This window comes from Macrotis lagotis, chromosome 6 (assembly GCF_037893015.1).
Source record: "Macrotis lagotis isolate mMagLag1 chromosome 6, bilby.v1.9.chrom.fasta, whole genome shotgun sequence".
Classification (NCBI taxonomy): domain Eukaryota; kingdom Metazoa; phylum Chordata; class Mammalia; order Peramelemorphia; family Peramelidae; genus Macrotis; species Macrotis lagotis.
Genome location: NC_133663.1, coordinates 91,804,312 through 91,816,455, shown reverse-complemented (window position 1 = coordinate 91,816,455; position 12,144 = coordinate 91,804,312). Strand labels below are relative to the sequence as shown.

The 12,144-nt window shown below is 37.6% G+C and overlaps 1 long non-coding RNA gene across 1 annotated transcript in view; it reads right to left on the bottom strand.

The window, feature by feature from the left end:
* Positions 1–3,343: 3,343 nt before the first annotated feature.
* The window catches only part of LOC141491744 (uncharacterized), an 80,727-nt gene continuing 71,926 nt past the window's right edge, over positions 3,344–12,144 (bottom strand). Inside the window, exon 4 of the long non-coding RNA XR_012469739.1 lies at positions 3,344–3,429. This is a non-coding gene — a long non-coding RNA (uncharacterized LOC141491744). The remainder of the gene's footprint in view (positions 3,430–12,144) is intronic.

The window sequence follows — 12,144 nt, the reverse complement described above, 5'->3', positions numbered from 1 at the left end:
GACTTTCCCAGGGGGCTCTCTACTCTTGCTGCCTCTGGACTCAGACACTTGTAGGCTACATGAATCTATGGTCATTCTTTAGCCACACTAATTCTACTGTAAACCCTCTTTATTATTGCAATTGGGCTTCCAGATTACCCATTTTGTGATTCAGAGATAAAAGAAGCCACTGTAGTGTATCACTAGATTTCTTGATCCATTTTAGGAAGGACATTGAGGAGCTGGAACATGCCTGGAGGAGAGTGACTAGTGAGTTTACTATAGCCTGTGCTATCTGACCATTGCTTATAGGACATGGATATGTATAGTGTTTAGAAGAAAAAAACAGTGAAATATGATAGCGATTTTCAAGTATTTTGAAGGACTACCATGCGAAAGAATTGCTTATTCCTAGAGAATTAAAAGCAATATGTAAAACTAGCCAAGAGTCAACTACTGGTTCAATTTAAATGTAACCTGAAATCCAAAATTGGAACATTTTGCATAAGGCTCTCCTAATTAGTGAAGGAAATGAAGGAGGGCAGATTGGTTCTCTTATGAAGGCTCATATGAATGGAAGGAAGAGTTGGTGAGATAACTTTGGTGATGAGAGACATTCTTCATTCCTGCTTTATGAAAGAAGACGTGTGCAGTTTCATATTTTTTGTTATTGATATTAATTTCATGGATCACAAACTCCCTGAGGCTCAATTTCTGCATCTGTAAAATGGAAGGGGTGGGGGTTGTAGGATGTGTTCAGAAAAAGACAAGTACCCTCACATCAGAGGTACTAGTCTTCCCTGAACACATCCTACAACCGCCCCTCCTATCTACCTGAGTCATCTAACTCTGACTGCAAGAAGCTGTAGAATGTGTAGTGGCCATATCCTGGTACACCATTACTTACCCAGGTTGAGGGTAACTGAGAGGTCTGTCTCACACATGTGAAGATTTTTCCAAAATGGCATGGGCAGATGAGAATAATTTGTTCTAACAGACACGAAGATTATAGAAGCAGATGCTGTGGAGTACTTAGATCTTAGATAGTCTGAAGACATTGAGTTCATCCAGTGCATTTTGAGTCACCACCATTTGAGGGTCTTGACTCTGTCCTACCCCTGGATTGTGATGACTCTGGAAGAAAGAGTGAGGCTTATGACTTCATGTCACACTACCTCCCTTAAATGCAATCCATGCGTGAATCAAAATACATCACCCATACACTTTATTATTCCTATCTCAAAGTCCTATGGTGACAGGCAAGTGATAAAGCAGCAGGAGCAGATATACTGGGAGCTGTAGTCACAAGTTTGCACATAGGCAGCCCAAGCCATAGGGTCGTTTCCCCACTGAAAGCAGCAGTGAAATTGGACAACCCCCCAGGTATCTGAGCAGATTTTGAAGGATCTAGTATGAGAAAGAGACTAGAAAAGGTGTCCTAAAAATTGTCTGCTTATCCAACCCTGGCCTGATTACTGTAGCAGGTGAGGATCCTGCCTACCCTGCAGTCAAAGCACACACAGAAAAAAAGTACAAAAACTTCTTTAAAGATGATTCCAGGAGTGGCTAGGTGGCGCAGCGGATAGAGCACCGGCCCTGGAATCAAGAGTACCTGAGTTCAAATGTGACATCAGACACTTAATAATTACCTAGCTGTGTGGCCTTGGGCAAGCCACTTAACCCCATTTGCCTTGCAAAAACCTAAAATAAATAAATAAATATTAAAAATAAATAAAGATGATTCCAGTCATCATCATCAGTACTTGGAATGTGCACACATAAACATCACAAGATCCAATAGACCTAAAAGATAAATAACTCTTAGTACAAGAGAACTCAGCAGGCATCATATCCAAATAGCAGCACTGAGTGAAATAAGGGCTGGTAAATGAAGGCCAGTTTACTGAAGTCAGAACTAGATAAATATTTTTCTGGAGTGGCCACAGTGAAGGAGAGCACCATGAAGCTGGAGGAGGTTTTGCAATCAAAACTAATCTAGTCAAAAAGTTTGTACGCATACAAAAAGGAGTAAACAACAGGCTCATGACAATGAGATTGCCACTTGCAGGAAAATATCACATCACCATCATCACTTCCTATGCTTCCACCGTGATGAAACCTGAGAAGCTCAAAGAAAAATTTTATGAAGGCCTAGAGACCCTTATCATCAATGTGACAAAAGAAGGCAAGCTTATAATTCTGGATGACTTTAATGCTAGACTAGGCTCAAACTACCAGATAGGGCAGAAGTCCTTGGAAGGAATGAAGATGGAAACTACTACATCAATGATCACTCACTATTGAAGACTTGTTCTCTTCAAGACCTCATTCAACACTATCTTCCAATTACCTAAACATAATAAAATTCCATGATGCACTCTCACAGCAAATATTGGCATCTACTAGACTCTGTCATTGTAAGGAGAAGAGGCTGACAGAATATGAGAGAGTGAAAAAGGCAATGTGTGACGCAGATTGCTGGACTGATCATAGACTTATCCACTCTAAGTTAAATATTTGCATTCAACAAAAGTGATAGCCCCAAGGCAAAATGACTACTAGAATTTTAATGTCAGCAGATTAGAGAACTTCTTTGAGTATAAACAGTTTATTGCTAACTTGAAGGGAAAGCTGAACCAGGTTAACAGTCAAGCAGAAAAGGTGTGGACACTTTTTACAGAATTGGTATACAGCACTGCCTTTGCTCATCTGAGTCAAAACACTCAAAAACATCAACAAGGGCTTGATAAAATGATGGTGAAATTCAGAAGCCACTGAAGGAAAAATGAGAACTCCACATATTTACCAATATGGTAGCTCGTCTGTCTCTAAAAACTCAGTATTTAACTCCATCAAAAATAAAGTACAAAGCTTAGAAAGATGCAGGCATCAAGGTCATCTACTGCACTGATGATAAATTCTTTAACTTGAAAAGGCTACAAGCCAAAAACAAAGTGGAGGGAATATTGGTGCATGGTTTTTTTGTTTGTATGTTTGCAGGTGACTGTGTACTCAATTCAGTCTCTGAAGTTGAGATGCATCAAAATATGAATCAATTTTCTACTTGGACTAATTTTAACTTAACAATTAATAAAGAAAACAGGGGCGGCTAGGTGGTGTAGTAGATAAAGCACCAGCCTTGGAGTCAGGAGTACCTGGGTTCAAATCCAGTCTCAGACACTTAATAATTACCTAGCTATGTGGCCTTGGGCAAGCCACTTAACTCCATTTGCCTTGCAAAAACCTAAAACCAAACAAACAAACAAAAAAAAACAGATGCTCCATCAGTGAGTGCCATACCATCTACACATGGAAGCACCAGTTACAGCAATAGAGAAGTTTTGAGTACTGGGTTCACTTACCTTGTCAGTGTACTTTCCAGAGGTGTATATATATTGATAATGATATTGATACACACATTGTAAGAGCTAGCTCTGCATATGGGAGTCTCTGAAGGAAAGTGTGGAAAAGAAAACATGTTAGTCTGCCCTTCAAAATGAAAATCTATAGAGCCTTTGTGGTGACTTTATTGTTGTATACCTGTGAAACCTGGAAAATCTCCTGATGCCATGTCAGGAAACTGAATCACTTCCATTTGAATTGTATTAGGGAGATTCTAAAGATCATCTGGCAGGATAAGATATCAGACACTTAGGTCCTTTCTTGAACTAAACTGACATACATTTAAACTCTACTAGAGAGTATGAGTTGGCTATGTTTTTCGAATGCTTGCCCAAGACTAATTTATGAATGACTCACACAGAGCAAGAGCTCACATGGTCAGAAAAAGTGATAAAAGGACATGCTCTTAAGAACTTTGGACAGGGGAGACACTAGCACAGGACCACTCAACACAATGTGCCCACACAGAGCAGAACTGATGAAGCTCAAAAGAAATATAAGAAATACAAATTTAGAGAATCATCCAAAATGTTCACATCAAATATTTGTGTTTGACCTGTAGCAGAACATTTTGAGCTCTTATTGGTTTCATCAGCCACAGTCAGACATACTGTAACTTGACTCTAACAATGATATTTTGCTTTTCTTCAATAATGAAGGTCAAGAACCAACGAAAATGGAAGTAGGGAGACCATAGTATCTTTGGTGTCCTTTTCAGCTCTAGGACTAAAAAAGTAAAAGCTAGATAATAATTTGTCAACATTGTAAGACTGGGTGATTTCTGAGGCTCTCCACAATGGATTTACGTGAATGATTCATCAAAGGTCAGAGAGTGAATTAGTAACAAAGCCTGGACAGGAGCCCAGGACTTCTTTTAAATTCACCATAATGCCTCCTAGCAGCCACTGCTAGGACACATGGGTAAAGAAGGGCTTTGGGAAATATTTCTTCTCTTGACTAAGGATTGTTAAATGGGAAATGATTTTTTTTCAGCTCAGACATAGACATGGACTCCTGGTAGGTATTTTACATTCCTGGAAATCCAAGCTGTTTACTAAATTAAGTTGACTGTAATAACCAGGGCTCAATTTAAGGAACTGAAGCTTTAATGCTGTACCATAGCATGTGAGAGGTAAGATTTAGTTAAGTTTGTAGTATTCCTCCTGGAGTCAAGACATAGTAGGGGCTATAGTTGCTTCATCTCCATGGTGATGATTGAAACTTGATAGAAGGAAGTTATAGCCAAGACATTCTAATATAAAACACAGGGCAAAGGTAGGGCAGAACTATACAGGTGAACAAAGTTTATTGGCTAGGAATACAAACCTTAGACTGAAAAGAGCTAGACAACAGTGAATTCTGAGACTGAAGCCAGGATTGGTAGCCCAGATGGCTTATCTGGCAGTTGAATAGTCTTGAGACACTAGGAGATAATGTGGTATCATAATCAGAGGACATGGGTTCAAATTCAAACTTTATCATTTAATCTCTCTGTGACCTTTACCTAATTGCTTCTCTCTGTACCTCAGGTTCCTCATCTTTTAATTTAAGAATGAAGGGGAGGGATTAAATCAGGCTACATTAAGAGAGGGATACTCTAGAGAAGTCAGTCTCACTGTACTTTGTTTCAATCAAACTACATTTGGAGTCCAATTCAGAGTACCATATTTTAAGAAGGACTCTAATAAGCTGAATATCCCAGAGGAAGACAATCAGGATGGTAAACAGTCTTATGAAATCCAACTATATTAGAATCAACTAGGGGAACTGAAAATATTTAGACTAGAGATTTGGGGAGGCAAGAAGAAGACATAAGAGCTAACTTTATGTATATTTAGGTCTTTTACCCAGAAGAAGAAATTTAATTATCTAGAACTGGAGGAAGTGGTTAAAAATTCCAAAGAAACAAATTGGGCTTTAGGTAAGGAAAAATTTCCTAACAATTAGAGTTATCCCAAGGTGGAATGGATTGCTTGAGGATAGAGTTCCGGGGGAAAGGGATCCTAAGTTCCTTGTCCCTGGAGGTCTTCAAGTCAAAGATGATCAACAGGCAAATCTGATACAGAGAAAAATTTAATTCAGATATCTATAATACACACACACACACACACACACACACACACACACACACATATATATAAACATGTGTAGTCAAGTATCTTCTAAATTCTAAAATCCTGTGATAAAAGAAGAGGCTAGCTCAAGAATAAGAGCACAATCAGATTTAGTTCTTTTCAGCAATATAATGATCCAAGACAATTCCAAGAGACTCATAGTAGAAAATGCCATCCACATCCAGAGAGAACTATGGCATCTGAATGCAGATTCAAGTATATTATTTTCACTTTTTTGTTTTTTTCCTTTTTCTTGGATTTTTCCTTTTATCTGTTTCCTTTTCACAATTGACTAATGTGAAAATATGTTTATCATGTATATATATATACATATATATATATATATATATATATATAATTGATATCAGTCTGTTTGCATCTTGGGGAGAGGAGAGAAGGGAGGGAGAAAAAAATTAGAACAAAATCTCATAAAAATAAATGTTGACAATTAACTTTACTTGTAATTAGAAAAAAATGCTATTTTTTTTTTAAAAAAAGATTTTTTTCCCTGTGGGCAGTGGCATCTATATAGTACAAAATCTACACAGTACAAAATTTGACCAAAAATAATCACAGTCAAGTTTGAGGTTCACTAATCAAGGGTTTTGCCCCAGATGAACAGCTGGGTAGGCTTGGATAAAGGGGCTTTATTCACTATTCTATTGATCCTTTGTGAAATTAGCATTTGGTGAGAAAGAGTGAAGCCTGGAGGTATAAACTTGATAGAGGTAGGCCAGATTTGCCCCATATTGCCACAGTTTACTATCATGGAGACACTGACAAGTTCCTAAGTCTGACTGTGACCCATCACCAACTTTTCCTGAATTCTCACCAGCAAGAGAATTCCTGGATAAGGAGACCCCACTCATCAATTTCCATAGGATGCATTCTATGCAATCACAAAAACAAGTTGCCAAATATGCTTTCTGAGCAAAGGAAAATCAAACACAAACTAAGATCGTCACTTGTTCATAATAAGAATAGTGATAAAAACATCAATATCAGCAATAATAAGAATTAACTATGTATAGTGCCTTACTCTTTACTACTCATTTTCCTGAGGATTTGGGACAGGAATCTGACTGATGCCTATTATCTTTCTGCTTAACTAGAAAATGATCCTGGATTGTCATATGAACTTGTTCAGAGTCTTTCTTGAATTGTTACAAGTATAATACATCCTGTAGCTATCATTCTCAGCTTTAAGTCATTCATAAATATGATTAATATGACACAGATTTTAAACAAATAACTGATGAAAAATATTGAATAGAGTAGGGAAAAACATTAGTTATTATAATAAATATTAATCATTAATACATCATTGGTTATGTGATTCAACTAATTCAAACATGCATATATATGTGTGTATAAGAGACAACTGTGAGGTACAGAAGATAGCGTACTTAGAGGTAAAAGGAACTTAATTTAAATCCTGCCTCAGACCCTTACTAGCTGTGTGACTCTGCTCAAATCACTTTACCACTTACCTCTCATTTTCTTATCTGTAAGATCACCCTAGAGGCACATTACAAATTCTTGCCATCCCTCTTCATCATGGCCCCAGTTCTGAAAAGGAATAAAATAGAACTGGGGTCCCATTCCATTATTCCTAGCTGTAGTATCCTGGTGACTTGGACCTACTTTGAATTCTAATTTTTTCAAAGTAAATGCTTCAGGTCCCTCACGACACTCAGCACCAAGAGGTAGGGTCTGGGACAGGCGGCAGACTGCCAGCTCAAGCCCAACTGCAGCAACTTTAATATACACTATTGGAGCTAGATTACCTTGGCTGCTGGCACCAGACTTGCCCTCTAATGGATCCTCATTAAAGGATTTAAAGTGTACTCATTCCAATTACAGGGCCTCAAAAGAGTTGTTCTTTTTTATCACTTAGAAGTGAAAATCTTGGACCTGCGCAATATGAAGCAGAGTGAAAGCATTTGCCAAAGAATATTTTCATTAATCAAGTTTAAAAGTCGGAGATTCAAAGACAATTAAATATGTTGTAGTTCTGACCATAAATGATGCCAACTAGTAATCCAGTGGCTATTCCCATGACAACCAGGTAACTTCCAAGAAACTAATGTCTTTGGGTTGGGGTTGTGGGGAGTATGGTTGAAGTTCTGAGAAGAAAGGTCTTACTGACAGTCCAAAAAAGAGACAGATTTGGATTAACTGCTCTGTTGCACTATTTTGTGATGCTATTTTGTCACCAGAAACCATATTCTAGAGCTTTGCCGTGTGCTGTAGGAATGAAGAAATGTCTCACTGATATGGGAGAAGAAACCATATTCCAGAGCCAAGAGACTCCTGGAGCATTCAGATCATCACCAGAACTTGTTTCCTATTAGTTCAGGTCATGGGGTGAAATGCTTCCAGAAAAGGCAAATGAGAAGGATGTTTTTATATAACATATCTCTCACTATGATAACCATAATGTGTAAGTCATGCTACCATTAACTTGATTGGTGTGGTCTTCTTCAAAATCAAAGGACAACTATTATTATTATTATTATCTGTAAAATGAGTAAGATAATAGAAAATAGTTCATAAGGTTGTTGTGAGGATCAAATGAGATAATATAAGTACTCTGTAAATGCCAGATGTTATGACTATTTTCCAGCTCAGAGCTCTCCAGTTTCTCTACAAGGATATTATTTTCTCATATGATTTGCTGAAATAATTTGTTATGTCTCCTGATCTAATTCTTTCTGTCTCTGTTTCTATCCCTTGTTTGTCTGTCTCTGTTTCCCTCTTACCTACTTGAAAATTGTCTATCCAAAAATCTGTTCCAGGTTTCTCCCATCCTATGCCTGCCCAGGAATTAACATTCAGTTAGTTAAACTATTGAATAGAGCACCAGTCCTGGAATCAGGAGGACCTGAGTTCAACTTCAGCCTCAAACACTTAGTAATCGCCTAGCTGTGTGACCTTGGACAAGTCACTTAACCTCATTGCCTTGTCAAAAAAAAGTTAATCAAACTATCATTTCTAGTACCCACCTTCTTGCCCTTTTTTTGAAAATCAGGAAAATATTGACCTTGTCCCTAGTCCCACCTCATATCTTCCATTTGCTATTCTTAAAAGATTCCTTGCAAAAGCTAAGCATTGGCCTTCAGGTTTCTAAAATATAATTTATTTAACCTAGGTGATAACTTAAATCCATTGAGAGGCAAATAAATGTTTTCTCGCTATCTCCTCTTCAATCGCAGGCTTAAATTCCTTCAATCATTTTTGTTTTATCCTTTCTAGGCTGAAGATTTTTACTTTCCACCAAAAAAAAAAAAACAACCCAATAACTTGCTAACAATTAGAGATGAATTGAGGTACAATGAGTGTCCTTGGAATGATAGTGAGTGAATTCCCTGTGACTAAAACCTGAGGTTGGATGGTCACTTTTCCAGTGTTTCAGATAGGGCTTGTTCCATATCACCTCTGAGGCTGTGGAGCATCTCTGTTCCCTCTTGGGTCCCAAACACCTTTTCAGGTTTTAGGTCATGCAGCTATTATCAATCATTCCTCTGAACTTTTTGAAATCTATTCTTCTAAAGTGTAGGTTTTACAGGAGACTGCCTGAAATTCTCCTTATCTACCAAGATAAGGACATCTCTGTTGTACCCCCCCCCCCCAACATCCCAATGTTGTGCCCTGGTACAAAGTACTCTGAGGAAAAAGAGGCAAGATTGTATGTCTGCTTCCATTACAGTGACCTCGGAGCTCACGTTCAATTATCAATTGATTACCTCCTAACCATATAGTATTGTAGTATTCTAACTCTTTCTTCCTTATGTACCTAAGAGTTATACAGTTAATTTCCTTTCAGTCCCCAAAAGGAAGACTGTTGTTATGTCAGGACATTTGGGCACCTGGTATTTAATTTTCTTTCACACAGTAGGAAATGTCTCTCTTTTCACTTCTTTTCTGTGTCATTGCTTATCAACAAGGCCCCTCTTGGGTTTCTAGAAGGTTTTACATATCCCTGATTGTGGTCCTAGACTGACACTGTATTTCTAACACCAGAGAAACCCAGTTTCTATCTTATACATAGAAAGATGGCAAAATTACCTCTTAGGCAAATGACACTTTGGTTTGGTGGTCTATAGTCAATCAATAAACATTTATTAAAAACCTGTTTTGTCCCAAGCAAGGAGCTAAGCCCTGAGGATACAAAAAGAAATAAAAGATAGTTTCTATCCTCATGGAACTCAAGCTCTATAGCCATTTAATTTGTGAGCTGAATGTTTTTCTGAAAGATAATGAGGTTTGGGGGTTAGGTTTGATTTTTAAATGTACTTTTATTTTAAATGTACTTTTATTAAATATGTTATTTTTTTAATGTTATTAGTTAAATATTTCCCAATTAAATTTTAAAAATTAACCTTCATTTTAAAAAATTTTGAATTCTTAATTCTCTCCATCCCAACTGTTTTCCACACCATGAGAAGGCAAGCAAGATGATTTTATGGAGGGGTGGGCAGTTGGGTGGAATATGCAAGACATTATTTACTTCAAAGTTCATGTAACTCCCCCTGCTTTCAAACCATAATAATCAACAGGGTCCAGGAGACAGAGCCCTGAGCCTAGTGTCAGGAGACTTGAGTTTGAATTTTGCTTCAAGTTGAGTGATGATCAGTGAATCACTTCAGAGTTCCAGTTTTCTGATCTGCAATAAGAGCATTATAGTGTTTAAACTTTCCATGTTCTACTGTCCATTTCTGTGGAAAATCCTTTAGAAATTTCAGTTCTAATTGAAGTTGTTTTTATTGCTTCTGTCATTAATTTAGCATATCCCACAGTTTGGGAATGCTTTGCACATGATAGATAGATAGATAGATAGATAGATAGATAGATAGATAGATAGATAAAGATATGTGATAAATAATAGAAAAATAAATAATAAGACTGAAGATTATTTATATCAGAGATGTTTCTAGATGCTGATGTGATAAGAATCTGAAGATCAGTTTTCTTAAGACAGATTCACTCCATCACACCCAGATCCTGGGTCCCCAGGTTGTCTCTTTTCTTGGGTTGTCTCTTTCACTTTACTATCTACTGAGGGCTAAGAATTGAACCAAATTAAATATTAGATCTGTCAACACTTTATCAATAGAAATTCCAGTTTAGCACAATGGAGATCAGTTCTTGATTCAGAGCTTTCAATCACTCTGACAAACCCTCAAGCAGGTCTTATTTGATGGAAAGCTGCCTTGATCTGGAAATATCTATATCTATATCTATATCTATATCTATATCCATATCCATATCCATATCCATATCTATATCATCTATCTCTATCTCTATCGATAGAGATAGATGATATAGATATGGATATGGATATAGATATAGATTAGATATAGATATAGATTAGATAGGTATAGATGATATAGATATGGATATGGATATGGATATATATATAAATGCATATTTATGTATATATCTTTTCATCCTCCAATTCTAGGACCTATGTTTAATTCTGAGGACTTCTACATTATGAGCTCCACTGACTTAGAAGTCTGCCTCAGTACCCATTCTCCCTACCCCACACAAAAACACACCCATCTCTTACCCCACAGGAGACCCACAGGAAAAAAATGCTTCCCTGAACTTGTCTGTACATATAGATAATATACATTTAAATCATCATGTGTACTGATTCCCATTCTCAGAAGTATACACTAATTCATACTTCATATTGGCAAACATATTTACTCACTCCAACATCATATTGGCAAACACATTCACTTGGAGCCTGTACTGGCAAGCACATAAGGCAAATGTGCTTCAGGCATTCCACACATTTGTGAAGCACCACATTCTAAAATCCATTTGGTGTAACTTCACTCCACCAGGGGAAGCACAGCTTAGACACTTCCACTTCTGCTCTGAGCATCTCACTACCAGCACTGGGGAAAGTCCCTGATGCTTTTCTTACACTCAGAAAAACTCTACTCACATGGGAAACCCAGTTTACATACTCTCACTTCTATTGCAACTGCCCCAATACCAGTATCGAGGAAAATTTCTGATGTTTTTCTTACATCCAGAATAACTCCACTCAACCATGGTTTAAACACTCTCACTTCTACTGTGAATGCCCATGCCCGCATTGGGGAAAGTCCCTGATACTTCTCTTACAGTGATGGGAAGTGGGGGTAGGGAGGATGAAGCAACTATTCATTCCAGGGGCAGCTGTAAGGCTAATTTGACTTTGCCTATAAATTGCTGATTCCTCAACTCTTAACAGATGCAGAAACTGAATGTCTATTTATTTGGTTTCTGTTTTTAGTCTTTGGGTGGTCTGCAATAGAGATAATGTCCATTCCTGCTGTGGAGAGAGTATGGGAAACTGTATATTCTCTTCGGTAGATTGAACCACAAAGGGGAACATTCGACTTCTGCTATGCATTGATTGTTAGGGGAATTTCCTCTGCAAACCAAGTTCTTCTCTGAAAAACTGTAGGTGGGAGTGGGTTAGGAGATGGGGGTGGTAGAAGTTCATCTACTGCATAGGGGTTGTAATTGTTGTTAAGATTTGGACTTAGCTCCCTCCTATAAAGTGGTACTTTCATAACACTTTGTACCTCCCTTAAGCCCTTCTCATGTTCTATTTTGGATTATAGTTATTTATATGCCTGCATTCCCT